The sequence below is a fragment of the Silurus aristotelis genome, assembly GCF_946808225.1.
Source record: "Silurus aristotelis genome assembly, chromosome: 27".
NCBI lineage: Eukaryota > Metazoa > Chordata > Actinopteri > Siluriformes > Siluridae > Silurus > Silurus aristotelis.
Window position 1 is genome coordinate 4,732,219 of NC_139600.1, and position 21,073 is coordinate 4,753,291.

Below are 21,073 nucleotides of genomic sequence, written 5' to 3' on the forward strand. Positions count from 1 at the left end.
TCCCTCCATGAGAAGGTTGTATGCCACTAAATGGCATCTGTTCACCACGTGATGTAAGCACCACCAGTTGGACCCAGTTAACTGCCCGGTTGGTTTAGTTCTGAAGTTCCTGCAGGAACAGTTTGCCACAGGATTGGCTTCTTGAATCCTGAAGGTTTACGTGTCCGCAATCGCGGCTTACTGTACCCCACTAGTGGGGCAGTCACTGGGGAAACACATTTTCTACGCGCCCAGAACACGACCCAGAGTGCTTGTGTGGGACTTGGCTGTTGTGGCTGTTGTGCTGTTGTGCTCTATCTCAGCCCCCATTTGAGCCCTTGGCCGAGGTGGCCCTTAGGTATCTGTCAGTTAAGACCGCTTTTCCGCTGGCAATTTCCTCCCTTAAGCAGGTCGGGGACCTATAGGCTCTTTCCATGGCCCCGTCTCTCCTGGAGTTTGCCCTGGCATGGCTAGTGCTATTCTTTACCCTAAACCGGCTTTTTCACGACCTGTTATTTTGCAGGCATTCTGCCCTCCTCCTTTTCTAGCCCCTAACCAGGAAAAGCAAAATCGACTGTGTGACTGCGAGGATGAGTTCGTGGAGGAAGTCGGAGCAGCTGTTTGTCTGCTATGGCCCTCAAAGGAAAGGTTTCCCGGCTAAGCAGATGCTCAGTAGATGGATTGTGGATGCTATTTGTCTATGTTATAAGTCCTCTGTCTTCCCACTCCTTTCGGAGTTAAGGCTCATTTCACCCGGGGTATAGTAGCCTCTAAAGCCTGGTCCGCTGGAGTTTTGCTCTAGGACATTTGTAACGCTGCAGGCTGGTCCACCCCGCTAACCTTTGTCAGGTTTTACGACCTCGACAACAGAGCCACTTCTGGCTTCTCTGTCCTGCATGCCGGATGTGCTCATGTGCTCAGACACACTAGGCAGGAACTAGTCAGTATGGCGTGATTGAACACTCATTCCCATAACGTTTTCAACACAGCTCGAGTTCCTGAAAGGGAAGGCCACTAGGTTATGTATGTAACCCTAGTTCCCTGAGGGAACGAAGCTGCATCCAAGGGCCATAATCCCTACATACCTGCAGCGCTTACCTTCTCCTTTTTCAGAAGCTGATGTCGATGCCATCCCACTACAATTTTGTAGCTTTCTGGTTTGCGCGACATCGCAAAAAGCATTTTCGACGCAGCTCTCGTTTCCTCAGCGTACGTAACCTAGTGAAGTTGGTGTTTAACTGTTTGCGAATATTTCATTCTTTTATTATTATTGCCATACCCTGATCTCTTTATTCCTGCACTCTGTGCATGACTTTGTTTTAGGCTTATGTGCGAACAGGGTGCAGGTTTAATACTTTTCTCATTTGTATAGAGATACTATGGCGTATTAAAGCTTTTAAATGTAAATGCACATACTAATTGTTCACTTTAATAGGAATTAATGTATGAATACTATTTCCTCCAATCTGCCAGACATGCAGCAGTGGTCCTATGCATAAAAACAGCTTCCATTAATGCTCACATAAAAACATCATAATCAGGGTTTAAATTTGATCTCAGTCACTTTGAGCAAAGTAAGATTGTTGGTACCAGACAGGCTGGTCTGAATATTTCAGAAAATACTGACCTCCAAGGAATTTTATGGACACAAATCTCAAGAGAACCATGGATAATAGTAAGTGCTGACATATGACCAGGCTGGTTTAGGCTAACTGGAAGGCTACTGTGATAACCTCAAATAACCATTTTTATATATGTCTATGAATAAGGCCATGCATCAGAAATGAACATTACAAGCAGAAGCCAGATCAGTTCTCGGATTGTTGGTGTTGAGATACACGTGATACAGAAAAGGTGGAAACTATCAATGCCACACAATAGAGAACTGTCAATATAATAGGTAATTTAGAAAAAGAAAATGTCTATCTCTATTCAACCGAATCTACTGAACATAATAGCATGGGTTTATTTATTTATTTCTAGCTCATATCCTATCTAGATTTGGCAGACACGTTGACACCTGTGGGTCACATTTTTATGCAAATTGAATTCGGAAAAGTGCATCTCAATCAGGCAGTCAGATTTGAGTCCATCAAAAGAGTGTACAGACACCAAAAAAAAAAAAACACCCATAAAAACCAGTCATTTAGCTATAGGGTTTTTATGACAAGGCTGTGGAGCGATGATGTTGTAAAATCAAACAGAACGTCTTGATTTAGGAGCAGATCGATTCAATCAATTAACATGCAATTACATGTGCTGCAGTTTGTATGTGACACGTTTAGCTGCCAATTTCAATCTCATTAATGGACAGATGTTGAGAATGCGTATGATGCTTGCATCTGGTAAACTGTTTTGTATTTCTTTATTTGATGAACTGGTGGGAGGGTGCTGAACAGATTTTCCTCAAATGTTTCTAATGGTGGTGGATTGAAAAGAAGTGAGAAAAAGAAAAGTTATAAAACATTTTACAAAGACGACTTTTATGATAAAAATTGAAGACCATTATAAGTAATTGAAAATTTGTTAGACTTGACTATGTTGTAGGCCTTTTTTTATTCTCCTTCATACAAAAATGTTGCTGGCTACCTGAAACTTTGCGGTGAAATGGTGAAAAACATCACTTTGCAATTCTATAATAAATATTTTTTACTAATGTTTACTATATACTTGTCTACTGCTTTGGTATACTTTAGTATACACCAATTAACCATATCAATAAAACCACCTAGTACATATTATGTAGGTCACCTTCTGATACCATAAAAGTTCTGACCCATTAAGGCCTGGACTCTAAGGGTGTGCTGTAGAAACTGGCACCAAGTTATTAGTCATTTAAATCTTGTACGTTGTGAGGTGTGAGGCTCTGTGGATCAGATTTGTTTGTCCAGTACATCCCACAGATGCTCGACTGGATTAAGATCTGAGAAATTTGGATCCCAAGTCAACACCATTAATGCAGCGCCATCTTTCTCAAATCATTAAAATTTTTGCAGTGTTGCAGGGAACATTATCCTGCCAAAAGAGGCCAGTATCATTAGGAAGTATTATTGCTATGAGTATGTGTAACATGGTCTGCAACAACGCTTTGGAGGTAGATGTCAAAATAGCATCATAACATAAATGCCAGGACCGTCGGTTTCCCAGAGCTTCACATTGACCATAGTTCATCCTGGTGCCATCTCTTCCCAAAGCATACAAACCTGGCCGTCCACATCATTAAAAAGAAAATGTTTTACCAGACCAGACCACCTTCTTCCATTGCTCCACCCTCTAGTTCTGATACTCTGATGCTTAAATGCTCATTCTAGGCACCTTATGCGGTGTACAAAGGTCTGCCTTGGCACTCGGAGCGTCTGCAGCCATCTATGCAGCAAGCTGTAATGCACTGAGTTTTGCCAGCATTTACTTGTTCAGCAGTTTGTGCTGCAGTAGCTCTTCTGTGGTATGGACCAGATATGCTAGCCCTTATTTACCAGGCACATCAGTGAGCCTTAAAGGACCATGACCCCTTCGCTTGTTCACCAGTTATCCTTTCTTTTACCATCTTTAAAAGTTACTGTAGTTGCTGCCAAAAAATATTTGTAGTAGTTTAAAAGATTTTATGGTATGTTCACTGGTCCATCACTGAGTATTTCTACAAATTATTACACTTATTTTCATACAAAATTGTCAGATGTTTTGAGGTTAACGTGAATCTTCTCTTGAGCCCTGTCTCCCTTAAAAATGTGCCAAAACTCAGAAGGAAAAAAAAACGTAATATAAATATAATAATAAAACTTAAATGTTTACATTATAATTACTGTATTTTAAAGTATTTTTTCTTTTATTTTGCTTTAAATGTGTGTCAATTAGTGTTTGGAAAATCTGATTATTTTAGTGACTTGGTTCTTTCAATTACGGTCATCAAAATGAACAAACCTTTTTTCCCTTTGATAAATTGTTACATTTCCAATAAGCAGATCCCAAAACACATCTACATACACCAACTTTGACTAAAGTTCCAATAATTTATATACGACAATGCAGCTAAGCACAAATTATGCCAAACACAATCTCATATCTTCTGGTCCACTTTGTAGTTCTTTTATCACATGATATAACAAAAAAAAACCTGATCTATTGCATTGATTAGAGTATATGGGAGTCAACTGATATAGGAACGAATGTTTCCTGTACCTACAGAGATTTCACAATGCTTTGCTCATGCAAGTCCAGAAGAAAATGAACAATTACTCTTTAGGATGACTCGTTCTTCTGAGTCACATTAAAGACCCATCCAAATGAACGAATGAACCATCACTGGTGTAAATTGAAGTTGAAGAGTTCAAAACACTGCTCATTGGGGTGAAGTTCTGACTACACTTTTTCTCACAAGTTAAAATAAAGAAGTTAAAATAAAGAAGGCTCTGACATGTACTTAAGTAAAAAGTAGTCATTTCTACTACCTGTTTTAGTGTCACACAGGTGACTGGACCTCACATTATATTAGTTTATAATACAAAATTAATTTGGAAGTGTTCAGGCTGAACAGCCACCATATAGAACACAAACAGAGAAAAGATGGTGATGATCAGGTGATCAGGAATGTTTCTGTTCTCACTCATGTTTATAGCTGACTACCTCTGTCTCATCCACGTTAACCCCATATTTCTTGTTGCCTTCTGCCTTCCACAATGACAAGAAATTGATGAGAAGATGGGAAGAAAAAATATTGATTATGTCATCAAATAGATTAAAACTAAAGTAACGAGTCTGGTTTAAAAATGTAAGAAGTAGAAAGTACAGATATTTGTGTAAAAAATTTAAAAGTAATATATAAAGAAAAATTGAAAGTGAAGTAAAGTACTGATACCAGAAAACTCTACTTAAGTACAGTAACAAATTATACACTTTTAACCTCAAAAGAATTGAACAGACAGGAATAGTTTACTCTCTTCTCAATCCTTGCTCCATTCAATATTTATTTTCCGATCTTTATCATCGACATTGGGAAAGTTTCCCGCTTGCTATGGAGCTGTATCTTGTCTCTGTGAAGCTGCTTTGTAAAAATCTCAATTATCTAAAGAACTATGCAAATAAAAATAAACTGAATTTGATTAATATTGTCCTCCCTCTGGCCGAAGTTCCTCCAAGCTGCACGCACAATGTTTAATTTGCTTTTTTTTTCTTCACGATCGTAAATCAAAATCACAACCTTTATGTGAAAAAAAAATAACAACCCTGAGGTGTGTTAGACTGAGGCTATACTTATAACAGTAACTGTGTAAATGAACTTAAGTGTAGAAAATCAACTGCAGAGATATTAAATCAAGATTGACGGCTGTTGTGATGGCGAAATTATTTTAATGACAGCTTTCGTGTATTGTTGTTCAAAAAAGGCATTTGGTTTAAACTCAAAAATGCTGTAACATCAAAAGCCTGTTCCACTATTCCTATTATTTATATATTTATAGATATTTTGGTTGCAACTATTTTTTTTCCAACCCATTTTCTTATGATATCTATGGAAATATTAAGACTATTTTAAGGTGTTTGAGGTGAGAAAATTCAGCAACAGTGCGAAAATATTCCCTCAATGGTATTTATCTGCTCTTTCTCTTTTAACAGATTTATAAATGGGGACATGTTTAAAAAAAAATGCTAACTGGTCTACTTAGGACCAAACTTTCATTTAGAATGAGAATTCAAATGTTTTGCAAGAAGAGGAACCATATTGAGATCTTGGCAGTTTATATATTGACACTGACATGTTCGTTGATATGATGTATGTTGATGTGAACTTGAAAATCAATTGAATTGATATACTTTAGAATTTATCAGCGCTGGTATAAACACGTTGGGGCCGGATAAACACTTAGCCAGCGCATTTGATGTTCTGTCTTCAGTGTGTCTGTAAATCATGAACACTGATGTTAACATAAGCGCTGCCTATGAGTTAAAACACACTGGGATTTTTTTTTTCACCATGTCTGGCTCTTGCATCTGACAGAATGTTCTCATTTTGAAGGATGGCAGACTGGAGGAGTTGATTTTAGCTTGCTTAAAGTATGACATGGCTGCTATAAAATAAAATAAAAGTGCATGACATAATTAATTATTACAGCCCTATCTGCAAATAGCTAGAAGGTTGTGTTATTGTAATAATGTCTGACTGTTAAGACTTTTTTCTGGCAAGGCAAGTCAGTTTTTCCTTAAAAAGCCTGTATTTCTACTGTATCTCACCCTCTATCTATCTGTCTCTTTCTCGCTTCCATACCCTCTCTCCCTCATCACTCTCCTGAATATATTTCTCTACCTTTTTGTCTCTGTCTAATTATGTAAGACCCACTGCTTCTGAAGACCTCTAGTTATATTTTGGCCGATCGACCACTCTGAGATATATACCGAACGCTTTTTGGGCTTGGATGCAGTTGCAAAGGTGCAAAAAAAAAAAAATCAAAAGTGGTTTTCACTCGACAGATGCAGTGCTTGGCATGGAGTCGCTGGGCTTGGCAGTGACCATTCAACCACATTATAAGCTTGAAAGGACTGAGTAGTATATCTGTTCGTGCCAAGATTTCTCAACACAGAGCTGCACTGCTTTCCTTAGCACTTTTCTGCGACAGGCACTTTGATTGCATAAAATAGTGAATTAATGAAATAATTACCGTTCGCTCACATGTACAACCACATGCTCACGCATGCCGATGTATCAAGCGAATGGTTTTTGCAACTGGAACATGTTTTTTTTTTTTTTTTTTTTACACCTCAGGACTGAGTGTTTTTGTGTTTGCACACACAGAGAGATCGATAGATAAGAACCGAATCAAATGATGTCACACTTGAAGTGGAAACTATATTGAAATAATTAAATAAATAAATAAATAATGATAAATCTTTTTTTTTCTTTTTTTCTTTTTTGCTACAGCTACTGTAGATTTGATCTCTAACAGATTCATGGAAGAATGTAAAGCTGAAATGAAAACTGACCCGAATACAATATGGATGGATAATAAAAAAAATAGTGTGCATCATGGCCATTGTGTTCATAAAGCTTTTAATATAAAGTTAATAAGATAAAAACTGTTGCCTTCAGAGAAATGAGTTTTTATTGAATATTAGTTTTTAAGGCCTGGTAATATATATTTATAATAATAATATAATAATATAATTATGTTTTAAACAGGCAGACTTTCACCCATTTAATCTCTTCTTACATGTTGTTTTTGTAATGTATTTTAGTTTTAATAAACTATTTACTATGACACTGGCCTATAGAGCCTTATTTACTCATAGTCATGTGACTTTAGCATGGTAATATAAGCATACTTATTGGAAAACCCATTTTTTTTCTATTACTATGTGTATTTAATCACTTGCTAGACAGCTGAAATTATAATCACTTCCTATATACTGTATTATTAGGGATTTGCATCTTTATGCACAGCCAACGATACAATACAATAAAGATACATATGAAGCAGTTTCCGATGAGACACGATTCACCCCTATGACGGTGCAGTGCGATCCAACTTTGATTCCATTCAACACAATTTGATTTAGTGCAATACGATGCAATGAAAATAGCATGATTCTCTGCAACTCAATATGAGTTCACTTTCATTTCTTTGGTTCAGACAATCATAAATGTACTTGAGTGTCTTCGGACTTCTCACGCATGTCTCTTTCACGAACGGCTTTGTAGTGCAAAAAAAAAAAAAATTAAAATAGATTGATTAAAACCAGATGTTCTTTTCCTGTCCTGTGTGCAAGAAGTTACAGCTGTACCTCTGCCATGTTAATCTGTATTATGTGGCTCTCAGGACACGCCTCTGTCTCTAGTGTTGCGACGTCATATTCACGTAGCAGCAGCGGTGCTGAGAGAACGCGCTCGAGAAACAGTTCGGCGATGAGAAATCAATCTGCATATAAAATATCCCTCACAAATTGTTGGTCGATGCGAATAGGTTCAACACGACGCATCGCGGTACAAATGCCGATCTTTTTCGATGCATCACATCATTAACTTTTATGCTGATGCACCACTGAGAAATGGTGAATCTTACCATCTATACCATATACATTGAATTACTTCATCGATGTCGAGATCAATAAAGCGAAACCATACTGTGACACCAATGCATCAGCCAACTGGTCATTTCTGCCATAAAGCACATATTGTATACGTAATGTCTCAGTTGGACAATGACTCCTGACTAAGTGACTCATAAACATCTATTTTTGATGAGTAACAGCAAGTTATGTGCTCACCCCATGTAGAGACGAGGTCCTTGTGTTTAAAAAAACACACACAAAAAAAAACATCGAAGAAAAAGGGTTCATTGTTGCCTCATTTAAACCAGTGAGACCACTTGTTTCCCTTTGATCGGGATCCCTGTGATTTCAGGGGGGAGTTTCAAAATCGTTACTGGTATCCTTTTAAAAAGTTGGATCAAAGATCAGTAGAAGACGTCTGTCTGACTGAAAACACAAAAACAGCGTCTGGGCTCAGAGACCTTTCTGCTGGTCATGTAATGTCGTGGCATCATAGACTGTGTGGGAGCAAAGATTGTTTCTTGGCCATGGTCACTTTAAGAGATGGTGAAATAAAGGTATCATGTCATCACTGTGCTTTAGTCCCTGATTAAACACAATGAAACAGCTTACATAAACTGCTTATATAACAAAATCCCTGGATGCCACAGACAAATCGTTCATCCTACTGCTGCATCGTTACTCAGGTCATCAAACATTCGCCGTCTCCATCCAATCTCCACCGGTTATTTTAGTATTGCAGTTGAAATACCAGAATTCAATGTGGATCACTATTTATTTTCACACAGTTGAAGCCCATATTACAGCGATGACACATTTGCATTCACGAGACAGAAAGTAAACTCTGAAAGTTATGGCGCAGTCATTATCACTATGGCAACAGACATGTTTCCTTTCATATTTGTTCCTGCTTTCAACAGAAACTGGCAGCCAATGACAAGCATCCGAATGCTATTCCTGTTTATTTTACAATTCCTACTGAGCGCTTGAGCAGAAGGCTCCCGACTTGTAACGCAGTGCACTTTGATATGTGCACTAGAAAAAACACATAATTAATTTTTCTTTTTGATGAGTTTTTAACAGCTTTCTATGGAATACTGATAGAAATACTAGTAACTAATGGCGACCAGGCATAGCACTTACACTGATATATTATTGGATAGGTGATGTGTAATGCTGAGATGTTGTATGAGCCACTGGATGATGAACTTAGATTTAACTGTAGATGTAAATGAAAACTGAAACATCTGATTTATTCAGGATGAGATTCAGGAAGAGGACAGAGCATCTCACAGACTAGGCAGTGTAGAAACACCAGGGGCCTTGATCCCTGAGTGTGTGTGTGTGTGTGTGTGTGTGTGTGCGAGCGTGCGTGCGGTCGTGCGTGTATGTGTGCACCCACATGGCTTTAAATGAAGCTGCTTAGACAATGTGAGAGCTCCATCTAGGTGGTTCATTGTGGTACTGCAGATGGATGTTGCGTATTTTTTTTTTCTTTGTTGCGTCATTAGATAAAAAAGATATATTAAAAACCAAATCAGCTATAATACAGTACAGAAATTTTAATATTCTCGAACAAAAAAAGCAAGCAGTTTGTACATATAAAACAAGATCTGCAAATAAATAAACTGAGATACAAAACTGCTATTACTTTACATATTAATACGATTAAATTTTATAAAATGGGAATTTATTTGTTATTTTGAGATTTTGCACGTCAGTCACTGATTTGCTGAGCAACCAGATTTTGGAAGACAAATGCAGAAACTAAATGGAAATGAATGATTTTTGATAAACGTGTAATGCTAAAAGAATTGTACAAATACATTTATGAAATTTGGCAGATGACCTTCAGAGCGACTTACAGCTGAGCAGTTGGGGGTTAAGGGCCTCGCTCAAGGGCCCAGATGTGTCAGCTTGGTGGTGCTGGGATTTAAACTTGTAGCGTCCGATCCAAAGTCCAACGTATAATCGAAAGTCCAAACTGATTCAGTTCAATTCATTTGTATTTGTAGAGCACTTTTAACAATGGACATTATCTCAAAGCAGCTTTAAACAGATGAAGCAGTGATTATATAAAAAAAAAATCTATATATATAATTTTGTACCTTATAAACGTTTGTTTGAAATGATTGCTCCAGGGGTGACTGTGGCACGGAAAAACTTCATGAGACTCCATGAGGAAGAAACCTTGAGAGGAACCAGAGTCAAAAGTGAACGTGTCCTCATCCTCAACACCGAATGTCCATTCATTACAGTTCCATCATTGTTAAGGTCCACAAGCATTGTAGGACAGCGGTGATATTGAGCAACTCTACTATCTGCCACAATATGAAAATATATATAATAACAGATTTTTAAAAGAATTACTTTTAATGATAGCTTTTTAACCAATAATGGCTTTTAGTAAGCATGTTCATAATAGTACTCAATATTATTGTGTTTATTGTTAGTCTAGGTTCAATGCTTTATTTGTATTTTGAAACCATGTTTTTGATTTATATGAGTTGTGTTATTAGGCTGATTTTTAAAAGGTGGTGTGGAGTGTGCTAGAATTAAAAGCAACCCTGTGTATAGATTGAGCACGGAATTGATTTGCATTTTAGGCAAACACGGCAGAGGAACTAATTAGGGACAAAAAGTCATGCGCCGTAGCTTGGGGGGAAAGCAAACGTTCGAAACCAAAATGATAATTTACTCATCTGTTTTCCTCCTAACGTTCTTAGCAGAAATAACACAGAAAAAAATAAACATACTGTACGTATTCAATATAAAGACTTTAGGGCATTTACTGCACATTCAGCAGATACTTCTGTTATAGAGTTTAGCCACAGCTGGAAACCAGGTTAGAGATAAAACAGTGAAGCAGTGTAGCAAAAGTGTTAGTGTGTGTGTGTGTGTGTGTGTGTGTGTGTGTGTGTGTGTGTGTGTGTGTGTGTGTGTGTAGGTGTGTATATGTGTGTATATGTGTGTATATGTATTTGTGTGTGTATATATACATAGTGAAAAACTTTAGCAAAAGCGAAGTGTAGCAAAAGACTGTATATATATATATATATACAGTCTTTTGCTACACTTCGCTTTTGCTAAAGTTTTTCAGATCTCACTCCCTCTGATTTTTCCCTGTGGGACTACGCAAAGGAGGAGGTGTACAGGACAAAACCTCACACACTGGTGGACTTGAAGGCACAGATTTAGAAGGTTTTGAAAGAAATTCACACTCATTTTAATATGTAATAAATTAAATTTAGAATTTGTTCCAATAAATTTGAATTAGAAAAAAAGACTTAATTCCAAAGTTTACCGCCTCGTTACTTTTCATCCTATATATATATATTATGAGTGTAAATGTACAAGTATTTGTACTGAAGTTTTTCGGTACACATTTTTACATGCAGAACATAGTTACAATCTGACTTTCCTCGGGAACGCATTAGGTAGCGAACCACAAGATTTTAATCACTGCCTCGCACTTTTTTATTACTATTATTAAACTTGAAAACATACACAGCAACGCCAGGGGGATAAAAAGCTAGAGTGAAACTAGAGTTAGCGCCGTAGCGTTACCTGCTAACCAGAAAGTGGCTATCGGCTAATGCAAGCGCTTTGGTTTTTGTCTGTTAGTTGTTTAGATATCAATCAATATTATTCAACCAAGCAGGCAATTTATTTAAAATTGCTTTAAAAATGTAAACTGTTCAAATTAATTTATGTTAATAATAATAAACTGCGTTAATGAAAAAAACAAAAAGCAAATTTTTGTTTTGCATTTGTTTCCCTAACAGAAGGAAAATTGAACTAAACCATGACTTAAAAACGCACTGAACCGTGAAATTGGTGTACCGTTACATCCCTAATATATATATATGTGTGTGTGTGTGTGTGTGTGTGTGTGTGTGTGTGTGTGTGTGTATGTTCAATTCAATTCAATTCATTTTTATTTGTATAGCGCTTTTAACAATGAACATTGTCTCAAAGCAGCTTTACACAGATAATGCGGTGATTAAAAATGAATATGTTCTTTATGAGTAAGTTTGTCCCTGATGAGCAAGCCGGTGGCGACTGGCGACTGTGGCAAGGAAAAACTCCCCGAGATGGCATAAGGAAGAAACCTTGAGAGGAACCACACTCAAGAGGGAACCCATCCTCATCTGGGTTACACCGAATGTCCATTTGTGGCGGGTATACAATGTTGCGGGGTGCAGTGATGATGATCAAAAGCGAAGTGTATTTCTGAGTCAGTGTAGGAGACTGTTGACATCAACTACAGTCCAATCCAGGCAGGCCTGGATGAAGTGGGAAGATCCACGGGGGGGAGAGGGGCAGGAACAGTGGTCACTGGAGCCTCAGGAGCATGTTTAACTCGACCGAGAGAGAGAGAGAGAGAGAGAGAGAGAGAGAGAGAGAGAGAGAGAGAGAGAGAGAGAGAGAGAAGAGAGAGAGAGAGAGAGAGAGAGAGAGAGAGAAGAGGGTGACAGGAAGAGAAGGATATGGATTATTAAGTGTACCTATTGTTGCATGAGAGTTAAAGTCACTGTGCAGTTTGGACTCCGGCAAGACTCGCTATAGCAGCATAACTAAAAGGGAGAACCAGAAGGCAACACAGACATGAGGGATCTCTGGGATAAGAGACGGCCCACCACACCACCATCAACAAACCTGAGTGAACACGTGAATGTGAGGGGACGACAGCGTACAAATATCCCAGTTCACCAAACACTCTATATCAATGTTCCCTCCAGATCTGAGCCTTTACCTGAGAAAAAATCTACTGATTAAAGGCTTGACTGAATAAATATGTTTTCAACCTCGACTTGAACACTGAGACTGTGTCTGAGTCCCGAACACTGATTGGAAGGCTGTTCCATAACTGTGGGGGTTTATAAGAGAAAGATCTGCCCCCTGCTGTAATCTTCATTATTGGAGGAACCAACAGATAGCCTGCACCTCTTGATCTAAGTAGGCGTGGAGGATCATACTGGTACAGAAGTTCACTCAGATACGGTGGTGCGAGACCATTAAGTGCTTTATATGTCAGTAGAAGAATTTTATAATCAATGCGAGATTTGATTGGGAGCCAGTGTAGACTGATTAATACAGGGGTGATGTGGTCATATTTCCTAGATCTAGTGAGGACTCTTGCTGCTGCATTCTGAACTAACTGAAGCTTATTTATGCACCTACTCACACACCCAGACAGTAAAGCGTTACAGTAGTCTAATCTAGAAGTAACAAAAGCTTGAACTAGTTTTTCTGCAACCTGTAACGACATCATATTTCTAATTTTAGCAATATTTCTAAGGTGAAAGAAGGCGATCCTGGTGATATTATTCACGTGAGCCTCAAAGGAAAGACTCGAGTCAATAATCACACCAAGGTCTTTGACAGCCGTACACGCTGAAACAGAAACACCATCCAGAGATGTTAGGTAATCGGAAAGTTTGCTTCTAGCTGCATGTGGTCCTAGTAAAAGTACTTCCGTCTTATCTGAGTTTAGCAGAAGAAAGTTATCGAGCATCCACTGTCTAATGTCCTTTACACATTTTTCAACATTGTTAAGCTGATCTCTCTCATCTGGCTTTGCTGAAATATATAGCTGTGTATCATCAGCATAGCAATGGAATCTAATACCATGTTTATGAATAATTTCTCCAAGAGGCAGCATATATAAAGAGAAAAGCAGAGGGCCTAAGACAGATCCTTGAGGAACACCAAACTTTACCTCAGAGAGTGTGGAGAACTCACCATTAACATCAACAAACTGATAGCGATCAGTCAAATAAGACCTGAGCCAAGAGAGAGCCGTTCCCTTTATTCCAACAACGTTCTCAAGTCTAGCAAGTAGTATAGTGTGATCAATGGTGTCAAAAGCTGCACTAAGGTCGAGCAAAACAAGTAAGGAGACAAAACCCTGATCAGAGGCCAATAACAGGTCATTTACCACCTTAACTAGCGCCGTCTCTGTGCTATGATGAGGCCGAAATCCTGACTGATACATTTCAAAAATATTATTCATAAGTAGGTGTGAGCATAACTGCTGTGCTACAACCTTTTCTAAAATTTTGGCTATGAAGGGGAGATTTGATATTGGTCTGTAGTTGGACAGCTGACATGGGTCAAGGTCAGGTTTCTTAATAAGGGGGTGGATAACTGCCAGTTTGAAGGATTTTGGTACAAAACCAGTGCTAATGGAAGAGTTTATTATTTTTAAAACAGGTTCAATTACCTCTGGAATGATCTGTTTAAAGAAACTTGTAGGCAAGGGATCGAGAATGCAGGTTGATGATTTTGATGAGGAAATTAATGAAATTAAGTCATTCTCGTGAATAGGAGTAAAACTTTGTAATTGATTGTCTGTTATAATTACACTGCTGTCTACAGGGTTACTTGTAAAATAATTTGGATTTATATTAACCGTCTGGATTTTTTGCCTGATGTTTTCAATTTTATTATTAAAAAAGTTCATGAAATCTTTACTACCTAATGATGGTGTGCATGTGAGTGCAGTGCTTTTATTCCCTGTTAATTTTGCTACCGTGCTGAATAAAAATCTAGGATTATGCTTGTTATTTTCTATGAGGGTGGAGAAATATGCTGATCTAGCAGCACTAAGAGATTTTCTATAAATTAGGAGGCTCTGTATGTGTGTCTATATGATGATATAATGTACTGTAAATTACGAGATATTCAACTGTTTTGCAATTTTATGTTGAGGAACAATATTCTAAAATGTTCTAGTTTTTAACATATAAACAGTAAAGTTCTACCCGTCTTTACATCTAATTAATTATCTCTAATTATCTTATTAATAGCTCTTTGTGAGTTGAAGTTGGTGCATTCAAGAAGGGAAAACATATGCCATAGCTACAGTAAATAGATGCATTTGGTGATATTTTATACCAATTTGTCATTGGTTTCTAATAAAAATGCTTGAGGTTAATCATTTAATAATGATCAGTACTATCTACAGTCCTGTCTTTCAGTTTTTACAATCTCGCTGTAGGCCTGGGCTTCTGTACCTGCCTGTAAAGCTAGTAAAGTTGAAATGTAAATAGAACAGTTAATAAAGAATTTCTCAGCAAGTCGAAGAGTGGAAAAAAAAAACATTTTGAGTACAAATGATGTGTGGAACATTCAGCTTCTGTTGGACTGCTATATAGTTTAGAGCCACAGATGGAATGAAAATTGGGAGCATATTTCACTGCATCTCTTCGGAAAGTGTGTGTGTGCGTGTGTGTGTGTGTGTGTGTGTGTGTGTGTGTGTGTATGTGTGTGTGTGTGAGAGAGAAATTACAAGCAAAATGAAAATGAGTCTGGGATTCTTTTAGCAGGCCAAATTAAGATCTAATGTAAAAGGCAGTGAACAATGAAACAAGATTTTTCTCGTTTGTTGCTGAAGCCCAAATTATTTCGGTGTCCATCTTTTGGAAAAAAATCCCATCTAAAGGAGTGGAATATGATGTCTTTTTTTTGTAAATCCAAGATTACGGATGCCTCATATCAGAACTAAATGGTATTATATCATAAAACCCATCATGAACACATCATGAAGCCTTTTTAGTTTCAAATTCACCAACTCAAACTTAAGTTGCTTTGAATACAGAGTGTACTAATGAATCAACACTACTACTAATTAGGGGTGTCCTCTTACATACACTAATCAGAATCACTGGGGGACAAACAACACAGAAACCTTCTAAGAAGGCGACCAATGCTTCATGTCAAGTGATAGAAGAAACTGACGATGCATTTTGATCTTTGACGAAAAGAAAGTCAAAGTAGATAAACATTTGTGAAACGAAATTTCTCACAAAGATATAGAAGAAAATGTACAGAAAAAACATTTTTAATTAATAAACCTAACTACAGAAAGGCCACACTGCAGACAGGATTTGCATTTCACATGTGGCAAATCAAATTAAATTGGCCAAATTGCCTCTAAGTACAGCGAAACAGAGATGCAAATCAAAAATTAATTTACAGAATATAAAACAGAATATATTTAATTCATTTTTATTTGTATAGCGCTTTTTCACAATGAACATTGTCTCAAAGCAGCTTTACACAGATAATGTGATGATTAAAAGTGAATATGTTCTTTATAAGTGTAAGTTTGTCCCTGATGAGCGAGCCGGTGGCGACTGTGGTGAAGGAAAAACTCATAAGGACATAAGGAAGAAACCTTGAGAGGAACCAGACTCAAGAGGGAACCCATCCTCATCTGGGTTGCACCGAATGTCCATTTATAGCAGATATACGATGTTGTGGGGTGCAGTGATGATGATCAGAAGCGAAAAGTAGTCCTGAGTCGATGTAACAGACTGTTGACATTAACTACAGTCCAATCCATCCTCAATTTCATAAAAACCCCCAAGGTGTTGATGAGAAACCGTCCCAAGCTGCACAGAGTGGCCTCCAGTCGAAGAGAACACTATCCAGAGGCAGGCCTGGACGAAGTGGGAAGATCCACGGAGGGGAGAGGGGCAGGAGCAGTGGTCACTGGAGCCTCAGGAGCATGTATAACTCGACCGAGAGAGAGAATAAACCTCTCCGAGAGGAGATATACCCTTTACAGAATCTTCCACACATTGTTAAATATATAAATCCCTGTCACCGAAATGCGCCTGTGCCGGTCACGGGTCATGGGAAACTTCACCCTGTCACAGGGGTTGGATTTATTCACACATTAAAAATATTTATTATAAGCTTCTTTCTTTTCACATTTTTATTTACAGCATGATTATAATAGGGATGTATTGAAAGAAAACCGGTAGTTCTACATGAAATCAGACATTGAACACCCCCATCTAACCAAAATGGCATAATCCTCGTTACATACCACCCGCATCGAAACTTCGACTATTCAGGGTCACCCCTAAAAATAATAAACATATTATAAACATGCTTATTTTGGCTTACTCTTGACATTTCTAGAAGTTTCAGAAAGCTGTTTTTATGCACAGAGCAGACAGGTCTTTGTAAGACAATGGCAGTGGCTCAAGCGTGTACACGTGTGTTTAGGGAGGTGGCAAAAACAAAAGAAATGATGCAGGCATCAGGAATAGAGGCTATGTTCATGCAGGGTTGCACACATCACTCAGTCTGGAGCTAAAGCACTGCCTCTCCCAACATTCCACATGGTCTTTATGGGGACCATGAGAGAAAGGTGTTGAGGGAGGAAGAACTGAATTTTTTTTGTTTGTTTTTGTGCTAAAAAATATTTAAAAAAATGTAGTGATTGATATTCCTTCAGGATTTTGTGCGATTACTGCATGACTTGTTTATTGTAAAAATCTCCAGCAGTCTCTGGGGCCTTTCATACCATTTCCTTGGGCTGAATGAGATACAGACATGGTGCACAGGGACCGACAATTTATGTATCAGATTTGCTGCAATTATTTTTCCTCCCACTTTCGAAGTCACCCGCTGCCAACTTGGAACAAGGCGCGGATGGCTGAAGACCGTCTTGAATATATCGTCATAGATTCATGCGTTCATTGTTTTTATGGCTGTTTGGCCCAGGTCCCTACACTCCCACTCCTCGCTCAGACCATCAGTTACTCACAGCAGGCTTTGAACTGAAATGAAGCAAAAGCATTTGGCACCAGCAAGAGGTGGTGGACAGACAGCATACGCCCCATGAACAAAGGTTGGCCCACCTTTTACCTCTGAATAATATCTGATGCTCAAAGAAGTGTGACTTTTAATTGTAACAGATGGTGCAGTTCGAATAACAACAGCAGCAAGAATACACACCAGAGTTGTGCCATAATACACATCTCGATATATTCTTTCATTTCTATTTTTTTCAGGCTTATCGGCTCCAACAATAATGCAAAAAGCCTTGCTTTTAAAATGGATTAAAAAAAAAGGCCATGAGAGACTTGTGAATGAGGTGCGAGGATAAATTCATGAAAATCGCTGTTATATATGACAGAAAACCTTTAGCGCTTCTGGTTGATAAATCTCTGTCCCTTTTGTATGGCAATCAAGACTCCTAATCTTGATTAATCTCACTTCACGACTTGGTAAACAAAGTGGCACCTGAAGTGATAGATTTATTCACCATGTGGGACTTTAGAATTTCTATGCATTTGTGACATTAAGCTCTTAAAATAGAACTTTTAGGTTTAGACTGTAAACAAATAATGTGTTCATTCTTATCATTTCACACGGTGTTCTGTTAGAGCAGTGGTTTATTGCTTTATGTTCTTTGACGGAAATGATCATAGCGGTACATCTATGGATTATTCCATACACATTCCAAAGATAAATTCAAAGATTTACAAAAAACAGTGCAGTGGATTCATCTCATGTTGCAAAGTTGTTCTTTTTTAAGAAAATGCACAGAGCATATTTCGAAATAGAATAATGTTCTGTCTATATAGTACGTTCTATATAGTATGTGGTTGGGACACAGTCCAAGTAATTCATTCAAACTTTTTTTTGTGTAGCGCTTTTAAGGAAGGACATTGTCACAAAGCAGCTTTACAGAAATAAATGCATGCAGAATATACATCAATAAATGTATCGTTGTACAGTAAAAACAAAAAAAATAGTATTTATACCAAAGTATATGAACAACAGGATTTGTTTTTCAGTCTTGGTTTCTTGATGTCTTGCCCATCACCATGTAGTTTTACTTTTTTTATGCCGGAATTTCAGGTGCTGTGACATTTTGGTGGGTGTGCAAATTCCCTGTCCATTCAGACACGACACCACGGACACCCTGCTAACTGAGAATTGCTATTATAGGGCTGTTGAGGGACTAATAGAAGCCCTAGGATACATTAGGAATGGGGTTTTTTTGCCCTTAAATGTTACTTTCTCTCTTTCTTTTTTTATTTTAATTACTATTACTATTCGCTTTACAGCATTCCCTAGGATTCACTTTTCGAAATAAATGAAGTGAAAATGAACCGAATAGAAATCGAGATGAACATTCCGAAGTGCGCCGTGCTACTCGTTTCAGTGTATTTGGCCGCCTCATAATACATCTTTTTCCTCAATCACTGAAGCCAATTTTCTTGCATTATGACCCAAATAGGAGAGAAATATTGCATTTTGTCAGCACTCGGGTTTTTCATTCACCTCATCTATCATATTTATTAGTTTAATGACGCTAATGCATCTTGCTTTGAGATGTCTTTTTGGAAATCATTTGGGATGGGATTTTGAAGGACAGCTAGCATTTTTCCGTATGATGAGTTAGCAGGAACGACCTACTGTTAAACATTGGTACCATAAAAAAAAAAAAAGACCCTAATTGACATACACATGTTCACAGTGCAGTTTGTTATGATTAGGGTTGCAAAATTCCAATAATTTTCAAGGAAATTTTCAAAACTTGCCATGAGAGTTAAAGAAAATATATTGGAATTATTGGGAATAAAATGGAAATCCATAAATTGCAGGTTAGCCTATAACAAGGAACTTGAAAAAAATTGGTGGGAAAAATCTTGTAGGATCATTATGCAGGGCTACTGAGGCCATGCCCCCCATATGCACTGTGCATTTCTCCATAACATAACACACATCATTTCTTGATTCTTGCACACAAAAGAATGTTAGAAAAAGTCCTTCTTGTTGAGTATTTATGTAAATTACATAAATAACAAATACATTTATGTTTCAAACTTGTGCTGTGTTTAAGCTGTGATGCAACAATGATATACTAACAATTAAATTAAAAACAGAAATGTCAATTTTGTATTATGTTTGCATTCATGTCAGCTTATGACCAAACTAAATGTTTATATTTATGTTTGAATATAATGCAGTTTATATACATTTCCCCAAAGTTTTAATTAATTCCCATAAATTCCTAGTAAATTTCCAACTTGGAAAATTTTCTGCCTCTTTGCAACCCTAATCATGACACCTAGGCTCTTCTTTCTAATGACAACCTTTACTTTTTGCATTGCAGCAAGAAATTTACTGGATATAGTAAAATTCTTCAGCATGTGTTGTGTGCTAAAGTATTAGCAAACACTACAAGCTTGAACTACACTTAACCTAAGCATCATCAGGAGTAAGGCATTGCATTATGCATGAGGTAGAATAGTATAATTATGCTTCTAGCAGCCCTACTGATATGTTTTTAATTTGGATCTCTTTAATACCCGAGCATGGCCTTTAAATCTTATAGAAACATTACAATATAATTACAGTCTTTAGTAAAGGTTGTTTCAGAGGTTTGAAATGTAATACAGATTTGCATGGTTTTGTTGCTCTTGCGACACACAGCCTGTTGCTGCACACTTCATTTGGTAAAGTAAACCTACAAGGGGATAAAGTGAAATCTGTTGGCATGGTGCAACTTAATTCTGAAGGATAGTCTTGGGTCCTGAGGCAAGACTAGTCAAGAGCCATTGTCTCAGGTTATTTTCCCATCACCCAATAGTGCATCATTACTGCAGTCTTCTGTAAACAGCAGAAAATGAATTGCAGAGCCATGGACCTATTATACTCTTCGACATCTCTTAGTAAATAAACACTCTTTTACTCTTATTTCACACACCCTGAGGCAATCGATGAAATTAGGCAGAGTGGATGTGCAAAATGGAAACTGTAGTACGAGCTAAGCTGCAACAAATTTATCAGACTAAAGCAGCAAGGCAGAGGAAAATCAGCATAACCATAAAGAGAATCAGGATATTTGTGGTGCACATAAAAGCATATGAGTGATTTCACCGAATATCCTTCACCTTTTACAAACTACAGCATTCTTTCACTTCCAGGATTTTTACATTTAATCAAACAAGCATAACATTTGTAATATTGTGGCTGATTTGAAACTATTATTCAATTAAATCATTTATCGCAGCACCTAAACAAATAAATAATTATCGCTGCACCTAAACCCTATTGAACTGCTTTGGGTTTAACTCAATCGTAAAGAAATCTCAAACTAGTGAAGAACAGCTTTGGCAACTTTTCCAAAACGTATGGAAAAGTATTTCAGCTGGAGAAACGTTTGGAGAAACAAACTGTCTGGATACCAGTGTGTAAAGCTGGTATTTATGTATTCTAGGGATGATTTTTGAATGAAAATAAA

The 21,073-nt window shown here is 37.6% G+C and overlaps 1 protein-coding gene and 1 long non-coding RNA gene across 4 annotated transcripts in view; both read left to right on the forward strand.

Annotated features, from left to right (window-relative positions):
* Positions 1–21,073, forward strand: part of adgrb3 (adhesion G protein-coupled receptor B3) — a 201,021-nt gene that overhangs the window by 69,531 nt on the left and 110,417 nt on the right. The gene's annotated exons all lie outside the window — the stretch shown is intronic.
* Positions 3,681–11,534, forward strand: LOC310721115. The gene is made up of 2 exons (XR_014531928.1): positions 3,681–7,523; positions 7,620–11,534. It is a non-coding gene; the product is annotated as an uncharacterized lncRNA (long non-coding RNA).